Source organism: Oratosquilla oratoria, chromosome 4 (assembly GCF_046742065.1).
Source record: "Oratosquilla oratoria isolate Oo_2021 chromosome 4, ASM4674206v1, whole genome shotgun sequence".
NCBI lineage: Eukaryota > Metazoa > Arthropoda > Malacostraca > Stomatopoda > Squillidae > Oratosquilla > Oratosquilla oratoria.
Genome location: NC_134780.1, coordinates 11,761,519 through 11,774,018, shown reverse-complemented (window position 1 = coordinate 11,774,018; position 12,500 = coordinate 11,761,519).

Sequence of the window (12,500 nt, the reverse complement as noted above, 5' to 3'; positions counted from 1 at the left end):
TGAGTTATATATCGTCACCCTCATAAAGAAAGTGCCTAAGTCATTTGTCCAACTTTTCAGGAAATCGAAAAAAAATCGTTTTTCTATTTTATAAATGTACGTAATGTTCCTCCTAACGTAGTTTTAACCTACTCAGACACTAAATAAAACATTGGAAATTGTACCACAAGGAGCAATGAAAAAATTGACCCAGACAAAAAAGAAAAGAAAAGAAAAAAATCCAGAAATTGACGAAAAATGGCTTAGGCAATTTCTTTTATAAGGGTGACGATATATTCTCCTATCGGTAGTAAGTTTATGAATCATGTGATTTGTGTATACTCTCAAACTCTGTTGGGGGTCGCCAGAGATAAAGAAACTTTTCAAACTTTTCAAGTCCAGTTACCTGACCTCAGCTACAATAAAATATCTGTATGTTTTCAATGGATCGAGGTAAATTCTTCATAATAAAAGCCTCAATCTGGGGCTCTACATTCAATTAAGTAAGACCATTTGGTATTTCCGAGCATAGAATACGTAACGTAACCGTCACCATCAGTTCCATGGAGCTGACTCCTAACGCTCACTCTCTCATATACCTTATCTTCCCCATACAAGTTCCTCCTCGCCTTTATGATTCCACAACCAGACTTGCATACAGTTGGAGACGCAACTTCATTGACATTGTTAACACATGTTGAGATTTAACGAGTGCCCACTCATAAATGATTGAAAAATGGTCAATCATTTACACTCGTGAGAACAATTAGAAATATAGAAAACGAATGAATGAACTAATAAATGGATAAATGGGTAAATAGATACATTTATATGAATAAGTAGCTAAATGAATAAATAAATATGATTAATTTATCAACTAAATAGATAGATAAATGAATATATAGAAAATATAAATAAATAAGTAAATAAAGGAATAGATAAATTACTGAGTAAATAAGTCAACAGATAAACAGATATATCAATAAACCAATAAACAAAACAAATATGAAAATTAATAGATAAATCAATAAACAGGTAAGATCATTTCTGACACAGCTGCAAACACATAAAGCTTCTGCAAACCCATTCTTCCACCTGTGCCTCCCTATCTCGTACCTTCCTCTCTCCATCTATTCCCTATTCCTTCCCTCCTTCCCAACCTACATCCCTATCCTTAACCATCCTTATCTACCATCCTCCACAACCACTACTCATTCTTGAACTACTAGATCCCCGTATTCATCCCATCCTCTCATCTCTCCTTCTCTCATATCAATCCTCCTACCCATTACGATTTAGGTAAACCACTCCCAACCTTCTCCCAAACTTCGTATGAGTCTACCTACACGATACCCTCACACCATCTTCCTTCCAACGTAGACCCTCCCTCTAAATCCTTCTCTACAAGGACCCCCCCTCCTACTACTCGTTCGTCTAACTCTTCAAGTATAATCACACTTCCTTAGTATCCTTATCTTTATTCTTAATTCTTCTTTCACCCTCCTGGTTCCTATTTTCCAAGTGTAACTCACCCCACAGTTTAATAATTACGACCCTTTTCCTCTTCATATTTTTTTTTCGGCCCTGTGCTGTCGTTCTCCCCATGCACACCAAATCTTTTTCTTCCCTTTGTTCTTCCTATAGCTCTTAAATACAATCCCATTCCCTCAATCCCTATTCTTTCACAAATCCCATTATTCTTCCTCAGACTGTCGTTCTTCTTAACTCTGATATCCACCCTTCCTCCCCACTCCTTCTCCCTTCCTCAACTTAATCCTCCATACCCCCAGCAACTCCCAACACCCCTCCCCTTTATCCCCCCTCCTCCTTCCCCCTCCTCTCCAGGCGGCTTCCATACCGTATCGACCAAAGGAAGGTCCTGGAAAGGAATGCAGTTTTTAATGGGACTCTGCGCAGACTCGTGCTGTCCCCCCCTCCCTTCCCCCCTCCCTTCCCCCCTCCCTTCCCCCCTCCCTTCCCCCCTCCTCTCTCCCTACCCATCCTCCCTTCCTCTCTCCCCCCTCCCCCATCACCCTGGCTCATGCTCACCTTCTTTCCTGCGCAACACCTTGCCCCGTTTGTGATCTCACCATTTTAGGTTGTTTATATCATGTTTTTTTTTTAAGATTATCATTTGAGTTTTTTTTTCTTGGTTTTCACTTTGATATATTTTACTTTTCTTACTTTTCTATTTTAATTTTAGTTTTTCTTTTCTTTTGTATTTATTTACCACCTTCTTTTTTATCAGTTATATTCCCTATTTATCTTTCTGTCATTTATGCGTCCTATTCTCTACCATTCGTTCAGTCTCTACTCCCTCTGTTTTCTTCTTGTCTCTCTCTATCTTGTTTTCCCTGATTGTAGTAAAAACAAATGAGGCAGCGAATGGGAAATTTGATAAAGATGATATAGTAGGAACAGAGTAAGAGGGGAAAATAAATCAATCCAATGGGGACATAATTAAATTTAGGAGAGCCAAAATCATAAGCTCCTATCACGTGAGCATCATCTCCAGCCTTTAGGTGAATAAAGTTCCCATTGTGGTGAAAGAGAAAACTGTCTTAGTCTCCGACACTTCTGAATAGAATTTGCACTGTTCATTTTCATTTGAATGGCTTAGAAGGGGCAAAGAGTTCTTTGAAGACAAAAAAAAAAAAAAGACAGACAGATAGACAGACGCACACACACACACACACACACACACACACACACACACACACACACACACACACACACACACACACACACACACACACACACACACACACACACACACACACACACACACACACACACACACACACACACACACACACACACACACACACACACACACACACACACACACACACACACACACACACACACACACACACACACAGATAAAAGAAGGCAGACAGAGAGAAGGAGCGGAGGGGGCAGGAGTAGGGGAGGGAGAGGAGGAAAGGAGGAAGAGAGAAAGAGAAAGAGAGAGGGAGGGAGGGAGGGTGGGAGGATGAGATGAGGCGGGGCCAGCCGGAGGTAGGCGGCGGCGAACTGCCTTACCCGGGGTGGGGTCGTGCTGGCCCCTGGCGGCATGTGCACGCGTGTACACACGTTGTGCGTACATGGCGGCATGCATACATTTGCGCTCATGTTTACACATACTCTCAACTAGGCACAGGTTCATGGATGCCTGAGCAAATAGGTAGCAAGGTACCCCCGCATAAATGTGTGTGTGTGTGTGTGTGTGTGTGCACAAACAAGCATACATACACACGTACACACACACACACACACACACACACACACACACACACACACACACACACACACACACACACACACACACACACACACACACACACACACACACACACACACACATACACACACACACACACACACACACATACACACACACACATACACACACACACAAACACACGTGCAAACACCGCACACACACACACAACACACACACACACACACACACACACACACACACACACACACACACACACACACACACACCACACACCACACCACACAACACACACCACACACACACACACACACACACACACACACACACACACACACACACACATACACACACACACACACACACACACACACACACACACACACACACACACACACACACACGCGCGCACACACAAAACACACATACACACACACACACGCGCACACACACACACACACACACACACACACACACACACACACATACACACACACACACACACACACACACACACACACACACACACACACACACACACACACACACACACACACACACACACACACACACACACACACACACACACACACACACACACAGACACACACACACACACACACACACACACACACACACACACACACACACACAGACACACACACACACACACACACACACACACACACACACACACACACACACACACACACACACACACACACACACACACACACACACACACACACACACACACACACACACACACACACACACACACACACACGTACGCAATAGAAATCAGAGGATACCTGCAGTGTTGATTGAAATTGTTTAGTAATAGAAATAAACAATTATAATTTTTGTAAGTTTCTTGGTTAACGTAAAAAAAGTATATAATGAAATATTACCACCGTTATATATATAAATGATACATTTATATAATCCTGCTCCGGCAAGTAAATCATAATCACAATTTATTCTAATCACAATTTCTGTAAAGAAAATCTGATCAAGTTTCTTGCTACTCTATAGGTGAGATTGAATTTTTATGAAAATAGTGGCTTCTACAAAGAAAGAGATCTTATCTGGGGAGATGGTCAAGCCACCACCACAATTTCTGAAAAGAAAACTTCTCCAGTTGAGAAACTATTACTTTCATATGAGGAAATTTGTGAGTATAACGTCTCTCTCTCTTCCCAGAAGATCCTAAGTTCTTCTACCACAATTGTGGTCAGCTCTTTCTGTTTTTGGTGTTTTCTAAGCTCTTATATTGTAATTGCCTTTATCTCAGGAACATAAAAACATAAGAACTATACTTTCATATGAGGAAATTTGTGAGTATAATGTCTCTCTCTCTTGCCAGAAGATCCTAAGTTGTTCTACTACAATTGTGGTCAGCTCTATCTCGTTTTGGTGTTTTCTAAGTTCTTATATTGTAATTGCCTGTATCTCAGGAACATAAAAACATAAGAACTAGATAGTTTTATGTCCATTACCATCAAATTTTGCTCACACATACTACCTCACCCCCATCCCTCCCGCCCATTCCACCCCATGCATCACAACATCATCCATTTACAACCATTCTCCATTCACCCCTGTCTTCTGTCCTCTCCCGTCATTCCTCAACAGACATTCCCCTCTTCCCCAAAGCCCCCTTCACCCCATCCATCCACCTCATCCTAGGACGTCCCTTCATGTTCACTCCCTCCACATCTGCCTTCCATACCTCTTTTACTATACCAAGGATTTTACCTCCCTTGTAAGGGGGAAAACGCCTTGGTATATGTACCATCTATCACCCCAACCTTAAAATGACTTAACCTTCTCTTAAAACAATTCATATTTTTGGCTCATACTACATGATTACTGAGTCTATTACATTTATTAACAACTGTACTGGTGGACCAGATTTTGACTATTTTCTTCTTAAATCAAAATTTGTCCAAATCAAATCCATTACTGCGAGTTCTGCCCTGCTGTCTTGATATGATGACCTTGTCTGCATCACCTTTGTTTACCCTTGACCTATCTGAATACCTTTATTAGATCACCCAGCATTCTGAGTCTATCCATAGGATAAGTCAAGGTGCTTGATATTGTCTTTCTAAGGTAGAATTCTGAGCCCAATTATCATTTTGGTCATTCTCCTCTGTACTGATTCTAGGGAATTTAGTATCCATTCTATAGGACGGAGACCAAGTATTTTAGGTTTACAAGTTGTTTGTTTAGATATGTATAAAGTGCTTGTTTTACCTTTTCCATATTAGAAGCTGAATTGAGCGTATGGTAAGCTATTCTACAAATACGTTTTTACCCCGTACGTCCTCTGGAGATACCTTAACCGGAATAGACATGTTGACTAGATCAGATTTTCTGGGAGTTTCAGTGATTAATCGAAACTACTTCAACCTCTTCAGTGCCTCACTCGTCTTACACGTCTATCCTGTCTGCCACCAGTCTGTTTTATTCGATATATAAATGTATATATATATATATATAATATATATATATATATACATTATATATATACTGTATATATATATATATATATATAGATAGATAGATAGATAGATAGATTGAGATACATATATATATATATATATATATATATATATATGTACATATATGTATGTATGTATGTATGTATGTATGTATGTATGTATGTATGTATGTATGTATGTATGTATGTATCTTCTGTCTGTCTCTCACTCCGCCCCGTCCTATTTCCACGAAGTGGGAAGTGAGAAACCCTTTGATAGGGCAAGCCCTGTCAGTTGAGGCAAGTCGCTTTTTATATATTTTTTATAGACCAATTCTTGGTCAACGGCTTTCGGAAACCAACCCAAGAAACAGGCAGCTTGTCCCAGGAATCGAACTCACGACCACCTGCTCATGAGTTCGACACTGTATCCACTGGGGTTCCGCGCCGCCCATCTTCTTTTTATTTTTCTGTCTCTCATCACACGATTTCATTCAGTTGAGGGGCAGCCTCTGAACTCCAAGGCGGAAAGGCGGACTCAGGCAGCTCGCTCGGGCTATTGTTTATAAACAACCTACCTATATAATGCAACAATCCGTTTTCTACCCCTGCTTCTATTCTCTTTTCTATCAGCCTCTTACAACCTGATGTGTTAGGAGGTTCGCCTTAAGAAGAATAGAGTATTCCAGCGTTATTCAAAACAAAATCTCTAAAGTTGACACCAGGAGGTTAAAGTGTCAATCCACACCTTATCTTATACCGAGTAAGCATTTCTGCACCTGTTGGTATTTGTCCCATAAGTCCCTGTTCACACTAGTGTTTTAAACCGCGCAGAAACAGCGACGGCACAGCATAGTAAATGAAAAACTTTGTGGGTATATGTGAATGCCTCTATTGACCACCGCGGTTTGAACCGCGACGGTTGAAATCTCTAGTGTGAACAGAATTTTATTCTGGTTGTAGCCAAGGTATTTAGTTCATATTTGTAACACCCCACAACAAACAACGGTAACAGCTTTCGTAGGTTTTTGTAATTACTGTAAGCATATGTAATTCAACTAAGGAAAGCCTCCCGTTGCTTAAAAATAAGACTTTATACAGAGTCTATACATAACGGATGCGATCTTTATATATATTTCTCCAGGCAGACCCCTAAAGCAGCAGGAAATTCCTGTCCTTATGGGCGTCTCCTTAAAACCGATCAACATATGACAAACAGGATGAAACGTCGTGGATGTGATGCCCCCCCCCACCACCACCACCATCCCACCATCCAAACTACTCGAAGACCCGCTGAGAGGCACCCCATATACTATTTCCTTTGGTTTGCCACATCTTGGTGACTTGTGTGGTTAGTCAAAACCGTTTTGTCTATATATCATAAATGTGTTCCAACTACCTGTATACCCAGTTCCCGTTCCTATATTCAAAACATATTACAGGATTCTTGAATTGAGTACGAAAATAAACAAGCGTTAATGTATAACTAATTAGGTGTACAAATAAAAAATGCTAAATATATATATATATATATATACATAGAAAAAATAGATAGATGTATCAATAGATAAATAATTAAATAAATAAATAAATAAATAAATACATAGATAAATAAATAGATAACTAACTAACTAAATAAATAATAGATAAATAAATAAATAAATAAGAAATAAATAAATAAATAAATAAATAAATAAATAAATGAATGAATAGATAAATGAATAAATAAATAAATAAATGAATAAATAAATAAATAAATAAATAGATAAATGAGTAAAAAAATGCATATAACGGGTTAATAAAGACGTACATAGCTATCTAAATGGCTAAAAGTAACGGGTACTAATAATTTCCATTAGATTACAATTGCCTGAAAATATAATGATCTTTATCTCGTGGTGAAATTTATTGCAGGGTAGATTTTCTAAGGTAAGGTGGGACTAAGTGCAGTAAATTAGTCGCGAGTTCACGTGAGGTCGTAAGGCTTTAATAACTCACACTCTCAATTTTGCCTAAGGACAATTGTGGAAAGGTATTTATGATTTACTGTTGGAACTCGTCTCCCATAAGAAGCTATTATATGAGCTTTTCATGAATATTATGTGAAAGTAGGCATATCAAGGATCACTGAATGTCTATTACGTAGAAAGGGCGAATGTATGCAATGACTGGAGTAAAATAAGGTTAGAAACACACACACACACACACATACACATACACACACACACACACACACACACACACACACACACACACACACACACACACACACACACACACACACACACACTCACACACGCACACACACACACACACACACACACACACACACACACACACACACACACACACACACACACACACACACACACACACACACACACACACACACACACACACACACACACACACACACACACACACACACACACACACACACACACACACACACACACACACACACACACACACACACACACACACACAGATGCACACACACATACATACATGCAAGCACACACACACACATACAAAACACACACACAAAACAAACATACAATAAAAAAGCATCCACATTGTCTGTATAAAGAAGAGACCATCAATGAAAGAGGGTTTGAGGTTTTATGAGCATATAAAGTAAGAATGCTCTTACCACACTCAGGAGTTCAAGAGAAGCAGATACTTAGTATCTGCTCCCATCGAGGAAATTGTGTATTGCACTGCCGAAGCCAATGTCCGAGATACTGTCCTGCACCGAACAGGAGAGAGCAATAGCTGTCGATCACGAGTCCAACACGTGATCCAAAAGACCAAGTGAATACACACACACACACACACACACACACACACACACACACACATACACACACACACACACACACACACACACACACACACACATACACACACACACACACACAGATACACACACATACATACATGCAAGCACACACACACACACACACACACACACACACACACACACACACACACACACACACACACACACACACACACACACACACACACACACACACACACACACACACACACACACACACACACACACACACACACATACATGCAAGCACACACACACACACACACACACACACACACACACACACACACACACACACACACACACACACACACACACACACATACATACATGCAAGCACACACACACACACACACACACACACACACACACACACACACACACACACACACACACACACACACACACACACACACACAAAACACACACAAAACAAACACACAATAAAAAGGCATCCACATTGTCTGTATAAAGAAGAGACCATCAATGAAAGAGGGTTTGAGGTTTTATGAGCATATAAAGTAAGAATGCTCTTACCACACTCAGGAGTTCAAGAGAAGCAGATACTTAGTATCTGCTCCCATCGAGGAAATTGTGTATTGCACTGCCGAAGCCAATGTCCGAGATACTGTCCTGCACCGAACAGGAGAGAGCAACTATTATCAGGTATGACGTAATGCAGCCTCTAAGGCCTGCGAATCGTTTATATTCAGTAAACTATAATAGATACGATGGAAAAATTATGCGAAGAAATTTTCGAGCCAATTTTCAACGATCAAACAAATTTTCATGCATACACAGACACACATATACACACATGTACACACACACACACACACACACACACACACACACACACACACACACACACACACACACACACACACACACACACACACACACACACACACACACACACACACACACACACACACACACACACACACACACACACACACACACACACATACACACTTGCAATTATCAGTATGGGGATAATCTTACGCAATATGAGGTGCCACCTCATTACCTACGAAGGTAGACTTTCCCGATAAACCCCTTCTATACTGAATAGCATATTTATTCATCTCCAATATATTCTATTTATTTCCTAGGCACTTTTGGTAGCGTTGACATTTTAGTGATTTTTCATTCATCCCTACCATACATGTTTTTTCTATTATATATAAATTAATTTGATTTGATTTAATTTTGTCATATTTTGTCATATATCTTATCATTATATTATTATTATTAATACTATTACTGTTATATTTTGTCTTAATTTATCTTATTGTATTTATCATTATTCTACTGATTTTATTGATTTTTAATTTAATTTAATTTTATTCTATTTTATTCTATTTCATCTATTTGTTTATTTATTCATTTTAGTGCCGACAGGCTACTTTATGTCAACATCACCCAAAGGAGTTAACAGGAAAATCAGCTGTAGAGTCCGTTCTCGTACACAGTATTGTATTAACAATAGTTTTGCATCGAAGAACCTACCTCTTTCTTTTATTTTTGTGGTGGTAGGAGAGGGGGGGTCGCCGATTTAATGAAGCGGCCTTGCTGTGGATGTGCTGTGTCTTGCGACACTGCTTCTGTCCCAGGGCAGTGGACAAGGAGCAGGGATGACCCGTCTTTCAGGAGTTGCTAAGATAAGAGGGAGGGTGGAGGGGTGTGGAGTGTATTCAGGGATGGAATGGGTGGGAATGATTTTATGCCTTTTTCTTTATGGCTACCCCCCTTGTAAGGGGGAAAAAGCCTTGGTATATGTATGTATGTATGTATGTATGTATGTAGGAGTAAAGAAGGCATCAACGTCAAACGGAGATGTATCACGTCATTTGTATCTGTCTTGTGACGTGTTAGATCCGCAAGAGGAGTATGTGCGGCTATGTGTTGTTACACCATTGGTTCATCCCTTATTAACTGATTGAATGGTTGATTGTTTAATTGTACTGATCGTACTTTTACGATGTACAGAAATAAATCAAAACAAAAATGTACTTTTTCACATTTTTTATTTTACGATTTACAGAAATAAATAAAAACAAAAATGTACTTTTTTTTTTTACATTTTTTTCGATTTACAGAAATAAATAAAAATGTACTTTTTTACATTTTTCTCATAAATGTACTATCTAGATAAGAATTTGTACTAGATAAAACCTAATATCTCTTTCTGTTGTGAGTGTAATGCTTACTTTTAATTCTAGTTGTCACCAGTGCCGACCACTTACTATCGAAAATGCCAACATACCTGAAATAGGAAATGGAAGGGATTTCAGTCTTAGACCGAACTGTACGGTAGACACGAAGGCCTTGTTTACATTCGTTGTTTCAACCTCGCGGTACAATAATAATGTAAGTCAGTGGAGGTGTTCATACACAACCACGCGGTTCTTTTCGAATATGTGGCACAGCCACGGTTTCCGGGCGGTTCAGAATGGATGAACAGGTTCTCATTCAGACAGTGGGTGGCTCTAGGAATCAAATAATTAACTAAGTATAGTTTCAATATAAAACCACATTAATGCTTCTTTCTTGCCAACACTAAGTAATGACCTGACTTAGTAGTCATTTTATTTGTTTGTTTGTATTTTCATGTCATCTTATTTTGGTTTACTCTATTTTATTCTATTTTCTACTTTACTCTGTTTTACTTTATCTAATTTTGCTTTATTTTACTTTAGTTCATTTCATTTCATTTTATCTTATCATTTTCTATTTTGCTTTCCTTATTGTATATAATCTAGTGTTATTATGTATTGTAGAATAAGAATGGATATATGTATACATATATATATATATATATATATATATATATATATATATATATGTATATATATATACATATATGCATATCCAAAGTAGACCACTTGGAGAAAGAAACTAACGAAGCAGAACGCTTTCGTATATTACATCTTCAGTGCAAAAAGTACTTTTTGCACTGAAGATGTAATATACGAAAACGCTCTCCTTCGTTAGTTTCTTTCTCCATGTGGTATACTTTGCATAAGTGAACACACGTACCCGTGTTCTTATTAGCATACATATATATATGTATATGCATATATATACATATATACATATATATATATATATATATATATATACATATACATATACATGCATATACTGTTTTCACATTTAACTTACGACACATTAAAAAAGTATATTTCTTTCTGTTTGGTAGCTGGAGGTACCATCATTGCGAAATGGTGAAGACGATCAATATTTTACTTTATTCAATAACAGACAAATTTATTTAGCTGAAAGACCACCAATGCAGTGGAGTTAAGAAAGGAAGCCAATGGTATGCGTAAAACAAATTAGTTCTTTAACATTCACTAGAAATCTTAAACTAATTCATAGGTCATAGGTCTAAAGGTAATATTTGCCTTCCAAGTGACACTCACCAAAGTTAGATCAGTTAGGGACACCATAGAGCCGACCAGACAGGATTTGGCTGCTCTCAGGAAATGTGAGGTTTGCCAGGAGGCATCTACCTCCGGTGGAAACACTTACTTTTGTCTTTCGAATTAGGGGAGTTATATCAAGCATGGGACCGGTAGCACTTAGTTTTGTCTTTCGAATTAGGGGAGTTATATCAAGCATGAGATACCAGTAGCCCTTGGGTATCAATTTAGAGCATTAGGGGGCGGAGTCAGTACTAAAATTTGCTATATAGATATACAATTTCTCTGTGTGAAGACACACTGTCATTGTTCTCGGGTCTACTTCTAGCCATACTGCCTTTTCATCTGTTCCCCTCTCCACCGTACTGCGCTCCATCCTCTCCTTCCCACGCCTTCCTCTTTTCCTGATGTTGGCCCGTCGTATCAGTACAACTCCTCCGTCCCATCCGACCCCACTTCCCGCAAATCATAATGGCCAAAGCATCAACATTAGCAGAAATGATCCTATGTGGAGATGCATTT